The sequence below is a fragment of the Narcine bancroftii genome, chromosome 1, assembly GCF_036971445.1.
Source record: "Narcine bancroftii isolate sNarBan1 chromosome 1, sNarBan1.hap1, whole genome shotgun sequence".
Lineage (NCBI taxonomy): Eukaryota > Metazoa > Chordata > Chondrichthyes > Torpediniformes > Narcinidae > Narcine > Narcine bancroftii.
In genome coordinates, this window is record NC_091469.1 from 363,301,510 (window position 1) to 363,315,583 (window position 14,074).

The 14,074-nt window shown below is 38.6% G+C and overlaps 1 protein-coding gene across 4 annotated transcripts in view; it reads right to left on the bottom strand.

Annotated features, from left to right (window-relative positions):
• The window catches only part of LOC138750405 (contactin-associated protein-like 2), a 2,015,431-nt gene that overhangs the window by 798,571 nt on the left and 1,202,786 nt on the right, over positions 1 to 14,074 (bottom strand). The gene's annotated exons all lie outside the window — the stretch shown is intronic.

Below are 14,074 nucleotides of genomic sequence, written 5' to 3' on the forward strand. Positions count from 1 at the left end.
ACGAGTCTAATGAAGTTTTTTTGAGGAAGTAACAAAATAAACTGATGAAGATATGGAGGTGTATATGGACTTAAGGAAGGCACATGACAAGGCTCTCAGTCAATTGAAGAATAAATATGGGATACAAAATAATGCAACCCATCATCTAGATCATTAATGTATATAACAAACAACAATGGGCCCAATACAGATCCTTGAGGCACACCAATGGTCACCGGCCTCCAACCTGACAGACAATTATCCACTACCACTCTCTGGCCTCTCCCTTTCAGCCAATATTCAATCCATTTGACTATCTTAAAATTTATACCTAAAGACTGCACCTTCCTAACTAACCTTCCACGTGGTACCTTATCGAAGGCCTTAGCAAGACATCACAGAAAAATTAACCAGGATAACAGGAATGGTCTTCACGGGTGACCCAGAGCTATATCTACAAGGTAATTTTATGGAAATAAGCAACAAATTGAATCAAATATCAACTCTCATTTATAAAAAGAGCACTGGCGTAAGCAAAAAAATGTATTGCAATCACTTGGAAATCTAATTCCCCTCTACTTATAGCATGATGGGCTGTGGAAATAAATAGCTGCATACTTAAGGGAAAAAAAAACCTATAAAGAACAAATACAGCACTTTGTAAGGATCTGGCAGCCATACCTGGGCCATTTAGGGGGCTAAATACTGTAACAAAAAAAATGACTATAAATGTCACTGTTCTACATATCCAAACATGATTTCCCTAATTGTTTTCTATATATCTAAAAGATATGCAAGCTCTGATGGTATGTGGATCTGTATGTATGGAAAGGAGAAGTGAGGGAGGGACTGTTCTGTTTTTGTTGTTGGTAAGAAAAAAAATTAATATATTGTGATATTGAAGATTTTGTTATGTGTATTTTTGAAATAAAGTCAAACATAAAATATTAATAAAAAGACAGTTTGGCACGTTGGGAGTATTTGTGGATCTTGCACTATATTCATAATAGTTCCCCACCATCTATCCTCAAAGATCCTTATAGCGATGCTCCTTCGAAGTACATGAGTATCTCAGGCTCTGGACAGATGGTTGGTTATCCTGCCAGTTTTCCTCTTTGTCAAAAATCTCATCATATTCCCTCAGCTTTGGCAGTAATTTCCTTCTGCTGCAAATCAAAGATCTGATAAAATATCCTCTGTGGATATCCTAAATAGTAGTGGTTTGTGGACATCAATATTTTAAACTAAGTAGAACAGAAAAAAAATAGCTTTTTATTTACAATCTATTGAGGAAAATAATGCTGAGAATGAAATTAGAAAGCCAATGAAGGCACAAAATTTTGCATTTTGAAATACCTAACAGAAATCAAACTATTATTTACCAGGTGACAGAGTTTTAAGAAGAAATTTACAAATGTAAATCATTGTTGCCATGCTTCTTTAAATTCCAGTAATTTGCAATGCATGGAATGGACATTCAAATGTGGGTGCTGCCAGAGCTGCTGTAATGGCAGACCTGCCACTGGTGTGGACACAGGGAGAGCAGGGAGACAAGACACAGCACTCCCCTGAAGAGTCTTACTGTCACTCCTATTCTTGACACCTCTGTACAGGCTTTAAATGCAGTGTTAAAAGAGTCAACAGTTTTATTTAAAAACCTGCAAGCCTGGGGTCTGGGCCCAGGATGGCGGCACCTATGTTCAGCAGTGGCCTTGAGGAGTTGCAGACTCTGGGGGTGCAGTGGATTGGTGCAGGGCTCAAGTTATAGGGAGAACACCCCCCTTCACCAACCACACAATGAGGAGAAACAAAGAAGACCACCCTAAGGTCGGTGACCTGGATGGTGGACCAGCAAGAGGCTCTGTGGCTGAAGGACACAGACAGACTGCGAGCTGTTGGTGACTTGTGGGTGAGGAACCTCCACAGGCTGTGGGCATGTGCTGCTGGCAAATTGAGGTCAAAGGACTCTCACCAGCTTGCAGACTGCTGCAGGCTGGCTCATGAGAACCAGGATTCGAGAGGATGCTAACGGCAAAAAGGGCTCCTGAAGTGCCCTGGAGCTGAAGCCTTCTGTATCTTATTGGAGGTCTGAATCTGGGTTCAGGTTGCTGATGGTTTGAACCTAAATGGAGACTTGTGCAGCTGTAGAGGCAGTGGGAGCATTGGAGGTGAATCCACAGATACTCAGGGTCTCTGAGGGGCTCTCCTTTGCTTGTCTTTCTCTGCTTGTAAGGGATGTAAGACAATACTAAGAGCAAATCTTTGTCTGCCTTATGGTAGATTAAAGGCAATTTTGTGTAATATTGCAATCTCACTTTATTACATTTCAATAAATAGCACCTGAAAACATAACACCAACACTCATTTCTAATCTGGGTGCAATGCACAAACGTGCTGAAAACACTCAGCAGGTCAGGTCGAATCCATAGGAGGTAAAGGGTAACCAGCTCTTCAGCGCTTGACGTCCTGTTTTGTGGAAACTGCCAAAATGTTTGGCCTGGAAGTCAGCCTGAAGAAAACTGAGGTCCTCCATCAGCCAGCTTCCCACCATGACCACCAGCCCCCCCCCCCCCCCCCCCCACATCTCCATTGGGCACACAAAACTCAAAACGGTCAACCAGTTTACCTATCTCGGCTGCACCATTTGATCGGATGCAAGGATCGACAACAAGATAGACAACAGACTCGCCAAGGCAAATAGCGCCTTTGGAATACTACACAAAAGAGTCTGGAAATACAACCAACTGAAAAACCTCACAAAGATTAGCGTATACAGAGCCGTTGTCATACCCACACTCCTGTTCGGCTCCAAATCATGGGTCCTCTATCAGCATCACCTATGGCTCCTAGAACACTTCCACCAGCGTTGTCTCCGCTCCATCCTCAACATTCATTGGAGCGACTTCATCTCCAACATCGAAGTACTCGAGATGCAGAGGCCGACAGCATCAAATCCACGCTGCTGAAGATCAAACTGTGCTGGGTAAGTCACGTCTCCAGAATGGAGGACCATCGCCTTCCCAAGATCGTGTTATATGGCAAGCTTTCCACCTGCCACCGAGACAGAGGTGCACCAAAGAAGAGGTACAAGGACTGCCTAAAGAAATCTCTTGGTGCCTGCCACATTGACCACCGCCAGTGGGCTGATATCGCCTCAAATCATGCATCTTGGTGCCTCACAGTTCGGCGGGCAGCAACCTCCTTTGAAGAAGACCACAGAGCCCACCTCACTGATAAAAGACAAAGGAGGAAAAACCCAACACCCAACCCCAACCCACCAATTTTCCTTTGCAACCATTGCAACCGTGTCTGCCTGACCGCATCGGACTTGTCAGCCACAAACGAGCCTGCAGCTGACGTGGACATTACAACTACATAAATCTTCATTCGCGAAGCCACGCCAAAGAAAGAAGAAAAGGGTAACCAACATTTCAGGCCTGAGCCCTTTGTCAGGTATAAGCAGAAACAATCAGAAGGGCCCAGGCCAAAATGTTATTATTAGGTTCAGATTTTGTGGACCAAGAAGGAGCAAAGCAGGATGAAATGAATATGGAAGAGTTGATTTTGTTTGAATTTGGAATAAGAAAAGATAAATGCCAGGAATTGTTCTTACTTCCCAGAAAAATTACCATGATAGCAGCTTCATGATTCAAAGCCATTCCCAGCCAAAAGCAAAAGAATAATTGAAAAAATGTATTCATGTCTTGTACCATCCAATGCATGATTCAGTACATAATATGATCATTTTTCATCTGTTCATATGACATAGATGAAAAATGATCAGATTATGTACAGCTGGGCAAAAGTAATTCTCTGTCTGCATTTGTTCTGATGTTTAAAAGATATGCGATAAGATGTTCACTAAAATTCTACTCCATTCAAACTTGCTCCATAAGAAATAAATCTGAAATTCCTCCTTCAATGTTGAGATTCACTCATGGGTTCAAACCATTACATGTTTCTCAAATCACATTTCTCACTGAATCCTGAGATCCACACTTAATGTTAAGTATTAACACAGATATGCCCTTAACTCCTTTCAAAAGCACCACTCAAATCTATCTCAAAGTTGTCCTCATCCACACATTGACTTCATCATTCATCGTGTTCAGCACATCATCAAAGGACATTTTTTCCAGACAACAAAATCACAAATTTCACAAATTCTTGAATTCTTATATTCCTTTGGAGATTTCTCCTACTTCATTTCCACTGATCCCATCTCTTCTCACAGTTTCACAGTCTCTTCTGATCTTCCCCTTTGAACATGAATGATCATACCTCAACAGTAGCCTCAGATTCAATCCCTACATTCTCAACAGAAGAATTCAGAACTCTGCTTTATATTAAAAGTTTTCTTTCTACTGACTCTACCTGAGCCAATGCACCCACATTTAGATGGTCAATTTATCCTACCTTTTGAGTGCTTCAGGCCTCCTACCCTCTAAAGATCTATATATTGTCAAGTGGTCAAGTTTATTGTCATCTAACTTTTGGGGCATGGTGTATAGCCAGTGTAACCAATTATATTGTATCATGTGTGACCTCGTGTTTATTGTATTTCTCATAGTTCCGGAGCATAGCTTTTCCCATGTTTAATTCTTTATCTTTATGTTTAGATCTTGTTCCAACTTTTGTTTATTTCCTCATTTTCTTTCTCTTGCAGTTTGATGTACATGTTTGTTATAAATCTTTTAATTATCATTGTGTCTGTAATCACATATTCAAAACTGCTTCCTTCTGGTCACCTCAGCCTGCTTCCCAATTTGTCCTTCAAGTAGGTTTTCAGTTGGTGGTATGCAAACATTGTACCGTGAGTTATACCATATTTGTTCTTCATTTGTTCAAAAGATAATAATTTATTCCCCGAAAAATAATTTTCTATTCTTTTGATCCCTTTTCTCTCCCATTCTCTAAAGGAAAGGTTATCTATTGTGAAAGGGATTAGTTGATTTTGCATCAATATTAATTTTGGTCGTTGATAATTTGTTTTTTTTCCTTTCTATGTGAATCTTCTTCCAAATGTTGAGCAGATGTGCAGTACTGGTGAATTCCTATGTTGCACCAGCTTTTCATCCCACTTATATAGTATGTGTTTAGGTACCTTCTCCCCTATTTTATCTAGCTCTAATCTGGTCCAATCTGTTTTTTCCCTTGTTTGATAAAAATCTGATAGGTATCATAATTGTGCTTCTCTATAATAATTCTTAAAGTTTGGTAGCTATAAGCCTCCTTGTTTGCACCATTCTGTTAATTTATCTAGCGCTATCCTCGGTTTCCCCACTTTCCATGAGAATTTCCTTACCCAACAGTATCAGATAGATGTTTTCACTAAAAGAAGGAAACGGGAACAACTGTATATGCAATTTGGGCATGTGAGAAAGTGGAAAAGTTTTGGGAAGATCTAAATCAGGTATTAAATAAAATCACAAAAAGCAACATACCAAAAAATCCAGAGATCTTTCTTCTAAGTAATATAAGAAGTAAAGAACTTGGCCTCGATTTGGATGGAGCACAAAGAAGATTTATTATGATAGCCTGTATTATGTCAACCTGGAAATCAGAAGATAGCCTGAGAATACAGCAATGGTACATACAAATGAATAAATGTATTCCATTGGAAAAAATAACATATAATTTAAGAAATAATATCACAGTATTCGAACAAATTTGGGAACTGTACATGGAACACAACAGAGAAGTCCCACCGTGGACCTCCACCACCTAAAATGACAGAATGAGAAGAAGACTAAATGAACTGATGCAGTGTGTAAAAGTAGATGACACGATTTTCTTGTTTATTTTCATTGTATGATGACATTATTTAATGGGTTTAATGTATCGTTTATGTTGAAGGTTTAGTGGGTGGGGAGGGGGGTGGGAAGGAGGGAGGGAAGGAAGGGGAAAAAAATTACACTGTGTATATTCAAGAGGGAAAACTTTATGTGTATTTTGGTCAATATTGTTCATAGTGTGTAAAATAAAAAAAAATTAAAAAGTTTATTGTCATCTGATTGTACAAGTATAACCCAACAAAACAGCATTCTCTGGTCCTCAGTGCTAAATACACAGTGACACAACCAGACATAGTACACGTACAGACAAACAATACATACATATGTGCAATGATTAAATAAATATTGTTCCATGAATATGAATCACAGATGGTTAGAATGAACAATTCCCCTTGTCATTCAGCATTCTCACTGCCTGTGGGAAGAAGCTGTTTCTCAGCCTGATGGTGCTGGCTCTAATACTCGTGTACCTCTTTCTTGATGGGGGTAGCTGAAAGATGCTTTGTGCAGGGTGGGTGGGCTCCTCAATGATTTTGCATGCCCACCGGACAACGATCACGGTAGATCACATTAATGGGGGTAGGAAGACTCCAATGATCCTCTCTGCTATTCTTATGGTCCTGTGGAATGACTTCCAATCCACTTCTCTGCAGCAACCATACCCAGTTGACCAGGACACTCTTGGTGCAGCTTCTTTAAAAGGTTGACAAAATGCTGGCTGGTAGCTTTACCTTATTCAATCTTCTCAGGAAGTGCAGTCACTGTTGCGCCTCTTGACATGAGGAGATGTTGAGTGTCCACGATAGGTCACTAGTTCAGTGAACTCCAAGGAACTTCATGCTCACCACTATCCTCACTACAGAGATGTTGCTATGTTGTGGAGGGTGGTCATTCTTGGTTCTCCTGAAGTCCATGATCATCTTGTTTGTTTTAACCATGTTGAGACTCAGGTTGTTATTCTCACACCATACTACCAATGCAACCTTGGTGTTCCTACTGTTCTATCACCTTTATTGAACCTAATCAACTTCCCGCTCATCTTTCAGCATATTGCTCAATAAGTAACAACCCTATCATTCTAATGACAAGGAACGAAAATATTATTGTGGTTTGGTGAACTGACTTCTACTTGGTAAGGGCAGAATATTTCACCTGCAAGTATCTCCCATAATAGTACAGCCCAACCACTAAGGATCAGGCTGTTATCTCTCAGATGGTCACAAACATTACTTTCTTGAGCAACCTACCCTATTCAAATTTCAGCTTCATTACCCCCCAATCATTCACAACCTATTTCAGTAACATTCTGCTCGACCAACCACATTAATCTGTACTTGCTCCACAGAACTTATTTTCCATACCTTTTACCTTTTACAGCTTCTTCTTACATATACCTAAAACATTTCTGATGTCCTCTAGGTCTTTGCCCATTTCCACCTTCCTTGACCCAATGAGCTCACCTTCACCATGGATGTTCCAGTCTCTCAACATTTCCATTCCACAAAAGGGAAACCCTGAGAGAATCTCACTTCTACCCTGAACATAGACACAGACAGTGGTCCAAACAGCTCTTGACCACACTCTATTGCCTATTTGAACTTATTCCTACAGCTTTGCCTTTAGCTCCATTCACTTTCACCAAGATGGAGGTGCAATTCTGGGAACTCAATTTTGGACATTTTTTTTGACAGATACTGAATAATCCAGGGAATAGAAAGGTATGGAAAACTTGAAGACAGCAGACATAGTTTAATTTGGCATTGAATTTAGAGTAGATATCATGGACTGAAGGATGTGTCCCTGTGCTATACTGTTCCATGTTCTGTGTTCAAGTTATGCCTGCCTCATCTGTGGGAGATATAGAACTGTACATGCTACAGACTATTTTGGGCTTTCTCCATCACCACTTTTAAGGAAAATGATGCTGCTTCCTGCATCCAAATTAAAGTTGCCACAAATTTCCACCCTGTTATCACTTTCATATGACTCTTTTTGCATTTTTCCTTCCCTTTCTCAAATTGTTTTATCTCCATCTAAGGAGGCACATGTATGATATCAATGACAAGCTCAGAGACTCACAGAGCTATCTTGTTTCCTGTGAGGACTCCATTCCATTTTTATATCTCCATCTTTTCTCAGAATTTGACTCTCGCTCCCTTCCTGCCAGCAAGAACAAGGAAAAGATACCTCTGGACTTCATATTCAATGGAGAATTGTTTGTAATTTCCATCACCTTCAACAAGGTACCACCACCAAGCACAGACAGGCTGTTTTGTGGTGTCGGAATAGTTTATGATTGGTGTAACAAGGGGAGATTTCAAGAGCCTGACTGTCATTGGCAAAAATATTATAATTGAACCTGGAGGTGCTTGACTTGAAGATTCTCTACCTTCTTCCTAAAGGTAGTGACAAAAAGAGGCTTTGACCGGGGTGATGTGGTCCTTAATAATATTGGTTGAGCATCTCCACAACCTCCTGTTTTAATTTAATATAAATGAAATAATGGATGGTACAGATTGAAAAATATCATATATAAGATAATTACTGATATAAATTTATTTGAAGCAAATACAATTTCTAAACATCCATTATTTTATGTACAGCAACAATTGAACAAAACTCCAAACTACATATTTTCCAGAAGACATTTATTCTTTATGCTAATTACTAAGTCCTTACTTTGTTGCTTTTAGCAATGTTCAGAGTTTTGATATTTTGAAAGTGTAGAACATTGAAGAGTACAGTACAGGAACAGGCCCTTCAGTCCACATGTTTGTACCGAACATGATGTTGAGAAGCAATCTTGCACTTGATCAATATCCCTTCATCCCTTTCATATTCATGTGTTGATGTACCATTCACAAAAGGCTGAGTAGTGAAACAATCAGGCTTTTAATAGCTAAAGAGCAGAACACTATTAAACAACAATCTACGTCCTTGACTGATCAGAGCAAAAGTAAAAGGGTGGCATGCAAGGGACTTTGGGTAGAATCGGTCTTGGGAGGTGCATCCAGTTGGTAGCAGCCAATCACAGTATAACAGTGGTTTACCACATGTGTCTCTCAAGAAAGCTTCTAAACACTACTATTGTATCCACTTCCAGTACAACACCAGGCACCACCATTCTCCGTGTAAAGAAATTGCACATCTCCTGTAAATTTCCTTCTCTTCACTTTAAATGAATGTCCCCTAATGTGTGATTACTCTTGGGAAACAATTCTGACAGCCCATCAAGTCCTATCAATGCTTCTCATAATATTATAAACTTCCATCAGATTACCCTAAGCTTCTTACGCTCCAGAGGAAAGAACCCTCCAAATTATGCAACATCTTTGTTAACCTCTTCTGCAACTTTTCCAAAACTTCCGCTTCCTTCCCTCAGTTGGGTGATCAGAATGCACACAATATCCTCAGTACAGCCTCAGTAAAATCTTATCTAGCTGAAACATGACTCCCTTATTTTTGCACAAAATGCCCATCCCAATGATTGCAAGCATACCTTATGCCTCTTTTTTTTACCTCCTTCCATGACTACTTTCAATGAGTTACAGACCTAGATTCTCAGGTCCCTCTGCATATCAAAACATGCAATTGTCCTTGCCTGCAGTTTTTCTTTCATTTAAAGTGTGTATTCACACCTTATTCTAGAGGATTTTAAATCATCTAAAAATTCAGCTCAGACATTTTATTATCTCCTCAGTACAAAACAAATCTCCAATAGTTCTTTAGTGCTTACTCAAGTTGTTGTCTTCCACCAGAGGCTTGCTGCAAAACACTGATGGGTTGTTTCCCAGAACCAATCTGGCATTTTATTGATTCATTTCTGGGATGTGGGGATCACTGCCAATTCTGGCATTTTGTTTCTCATCCCCATTGTACCTGAATTGAGGAGGCAATTTACATTTGTGAATCTGCCTGCAGTCACTATTGGTGAAGCAGGGGAAAGGTGGCAGACTGCCTTCCCTGAAGACATTCATAAACCAGATGGGTTTTTATATTAAATAGATAAATTTTAGCATTATTATGACTGAAATTAGCTTTTTTTTGTTTATTTAATTGCTTGAATTTAAGGGCCCCACCTGTCTCATTGGGTATCCATTCTCATGCCTCTGCATTAATGATTCAGGAGTAAGTCAGGGGAACACAACCCAGTCCTCATTGAGGGCTCAGTAGTGGAGAGGGTCAAAAATTTTAAATTTCTGGGTGTCAACATCTCCAAGGATCTGTCCTGGAGTCTCCATGTTGATGCACTCACAAAGATGGCTCGGGTATACATCATGAGGTATACTTTATGAGGTGTCTGAGGAGATTCAGTATGTCACCGAAGACTCTTGTAAACTTTTACAGGTGTACCATAGAGAACATTCTGGCTGGTTATGTCACTGCCTGGTCTGGAGACACCAACTCTCAGGACAAGAATAAACTCCAAAGGGTTGTTAACTCAGCCTGTGATTTCACAGGCACCAGACTTCACTCCATCGAGGACATCTATATGAGGTGGTCTTAAAAAAGCTGCCCCTATCCTCAAAGACCTACACCACCCAGACCATGCCCTCTTCAATCTGCTACCATCAGTAAAACGGTACGGAAGCCCAAAGACAAGCGCTCAACACCATAAGGTCAGTTTCTTCCCCGCTGCCATCAGATTCCTGAATAATCAATGAACCAAAGACCCTCTCTTACCTTGTGTGCCCTACTCTTTTTATTTATAGTAATGTTGTAAGATTGTTATAACATGAATGTTTACTCTATGATAATGCCGCAAAACACTATTTCATGTCTTGTTCATGACAATAAAACTCTAATTCTAATGATCTATTGGCTTTTAGTCCAGTAATTCAGCTGTATTGCTCATGCGCCAAGTGCACTCTTCCTGGTGATGGATCTTTTCTGTCATATATGCAATTATCTTCCATTGTAAAACTTTATCATTAGTTGTTTATAAAATTTCATATGTTTATCTTGGAAGACTGTCGGCTAACCTTTTGAGAAACATCAGGATAAAGTGAAAGCGTGTGGGAAATTAGGCGCTGTAGTAAACTAAATTTCTTGATTACAAGAAACAGATGAGAATAATTAATTACAATAGTTTTAATTTGGAAACAACTCACAGCAGAGCTCCACTGGGAATAATGCTGAGATTCCTTAATGATCTTGTTGAAAGATTTTACGTGAAAATCATCTTGATGTGTGAATAGCTAAAAGTGTTGGCCAGATAGGGGAATTAAGCCCTATTCAAATAATATTGGACACAGGAGGAACATAAAAATTGCAAATGCTAAAACCTTCGGTAAACGGTGAAAAGATGGAGGGACTCAATGTGTCAGGCAGCATCCATGGAGATAAATGGACAAGATAAAGAGTCTCAATAAAAGGTGCTAACCTAAAATGTTTACTGACCATTCCTTTTCAGTGGAACCCCCATGAGTATAAGATGATGCCTTGTGCTGTATAACTGCACTTTTCTCCTTAATACTATACCCTGCTTTTCTGTCTTAATTTTTTAAATTTAAATTTAAAGATACAGCATGGTGCCAGAGCCTTTCCGCCCATGAGCCGGTGCTGCCCAATTATACCCAATTAACCTACAACCCCTGTATGTTTTGAAGGGTGGGAGGAAACTGCTGCACATGAGGAAAATCCTCGCAGATACAGGGAGAATATATAAACTCCTTACCGACAGTGCCAAATTCGAACCCTGCTGTCTTGTTACAGTGGTGAACTAATCGCTAGGCTAACCATACCAACCAATATTTGATTTTATACTTGTACTACTTATGTAGAGATTGACTTGTCTGGATAGCATGCAAAAAGCTTTTTAACTTTATTTTGGTATACATGACACTAAACAATTCAATTCAATAAAATCCAGGCAATAAGAATTTCACACCAATAATTGAATAAGTTAAAATGAAAACATGAATGCCAGATGGTTTCTTGAATGTAACTCTTTAGTTTTTTATTTGTCAAAAGTTTGTGCTGTAAAACCAGGAGCATTAAATTGTGTTCCATCTGTCAACCGGAAATATGAAGGTGGCAGTGCTCCAATTCCAGAAAGGTTTCGCTTTGATGAAAAAAATGAGAAAAAGATAGAATGGAATTATTCCTAACTTGGATTTCAGGATAAATATACTGGTAATTCAACTTCAATATCTTCCTTTATATTTCTGTTGAGATCCTGTGTATGATGCTATCACGAACTATACCGTGCTATGCAATAATAACTTGAAATTCTACAGAATGTTTATTGTAGATAACATGGAGAAACATCCTGAAGATTTTCACTCAAACTCAGAATTAAGAGTAGTGGGAAAACTCCTCTAAAAGAGACAAAACTACACTCGACCTTGCATCACAACATCTTCTCTCTTCACTTGAGGCTTTTATAATCCAAGTTCAGTTTCAGCTAATTGTCAATTTCTAATTTACCTCATTCCCTACTGACGGTTATTCAACTTTGTGACATTGGCTGTGGATTTTGGTTTGTAAACAAACCAAACCATGTTGATATAGTTAGGTGAGAACTTCAAACCTACAGTTAGATAATGCCTCTGGTTATCATTTTGGAGATGGAGAGATTATCTCTGTGACCTTGCAAATCCCAGATTCCAGCAGCAAGATCTATCTGGTGACCTGGCAGCAGATGTTCTAGTGAAAATATTCCATCACCTGACCAGCATTGATGATGTCATATGAGCTGATCATAGATTCTCATTGATATTTATACATTCAGAAACATTTAAACACTTAAAATTGAAATAATATAAAAATCAAAAATAATTGATTTTAAAAAAAATGTAACTGAAAAATAATTACAAACATTCAACCTAAGCAAATTCATCAAAATATAATAACCTATTTCCCAAATCTTTTCCCCATAATTCCCATTGAAAAATGGAGAGTCACAGATCCTTTATTGGGTCATGTCTCAGTGGAATTCCCCAGGGCAATGATGGGAATCTTCAGCAAGATTGGACTCCAGTGATAGACTCTACAAGCAAACTAATAGAATTTGCATTCCAAATATGTAAGTTAAATTTGCTCCATCACCTTGAGGAATTGCCAAAGACACGAGGGAGGGTGAAGAGGTCCAGCATTTTCCAAATGGAAGCAAAGATTAAAGGAGTAGTCACACATTTTATTTCAGGTTCATTATGCCCACCTGATTTACATTTCATAAATCTTTTAAGCCAACTGCCAAAATAAAATTACTTAGGCTTTATTCACAGAGGCCAGATAATGAACAGAGTTGATGCTTTCATACCCATGCAATCTAATACAACAATAAAGTCAAAGATAGAACTGGACTGAGGACACCCAAGAAATAACATTCAATGTTAACTCAGATTCAAGTGCACACAAAATCTATTTCTTTGGAAATGATTGAATGTAACCACAAATGTAAAGATTTTAGTACTTGTGTATACAATCGGGAAAAGTATATAAAATCAAATTATCCACAGAGAAACTGAGGATTTAAACCTAACATTATATTTTTAATACTGGCAATAACATAATGAAAGTCTCACAAATTGATGCTTTCAGCTCAAAGTCACTTGGTTATCAAAATTTAGCATTGACATCTGAAAGTGACACATGTCCTTCTAGAAAACAATAACATTTCCACTTTTCTGACACAGTTCTGCAATTTAGGCAAGGCTTTTCTCACGTGAACATATTTGAACAGCCTGATTTATGGGTGTGCAAACAGTTTTTACTTCCACTGCACTGCTCCAGGATGACTTTATTCAAATTTAAAGATTTGTTTCTTCTCTCTGAGGGCTAAAGCATGCATTTAATATATTTCATACCTAATACCTTATTTCCAAAACCTATGATACAATACCCACATACGAGTTAGCATTTTAGGATCTGTAAGGCAGCTTTTATTTATAATACTAAATTGTGAACATTGCTTTAATATATGATTGAATAGCACATTTTAATTGCAAATAAAATTGTTTTCTGCCAAACTAAATGATACACAATGACAACATAATGTTACATTTCTCCCACCTCATTCTTTGCAGTAAGATTAGATCATTAGATTTGATTATAATAGGTCTCACCTTTCAGCAGCAGAAAACACATCTGCCAGACTGAGGCTACAAAAAATATTTTAAACATAAGACCTTTTTTCTACATTGAATTCACATAAATAACTTGCCACAGACTGTGCTCAAAAACATGAAAGTAATAGGTAAAAATCAAAGAGATAAGCTCCAGCCAATGCAAATTAAGCAGCTTTTGCAAGGTTAGTGTGAGAACAGAGAATTACCCAATCAACATTACTAATGGTA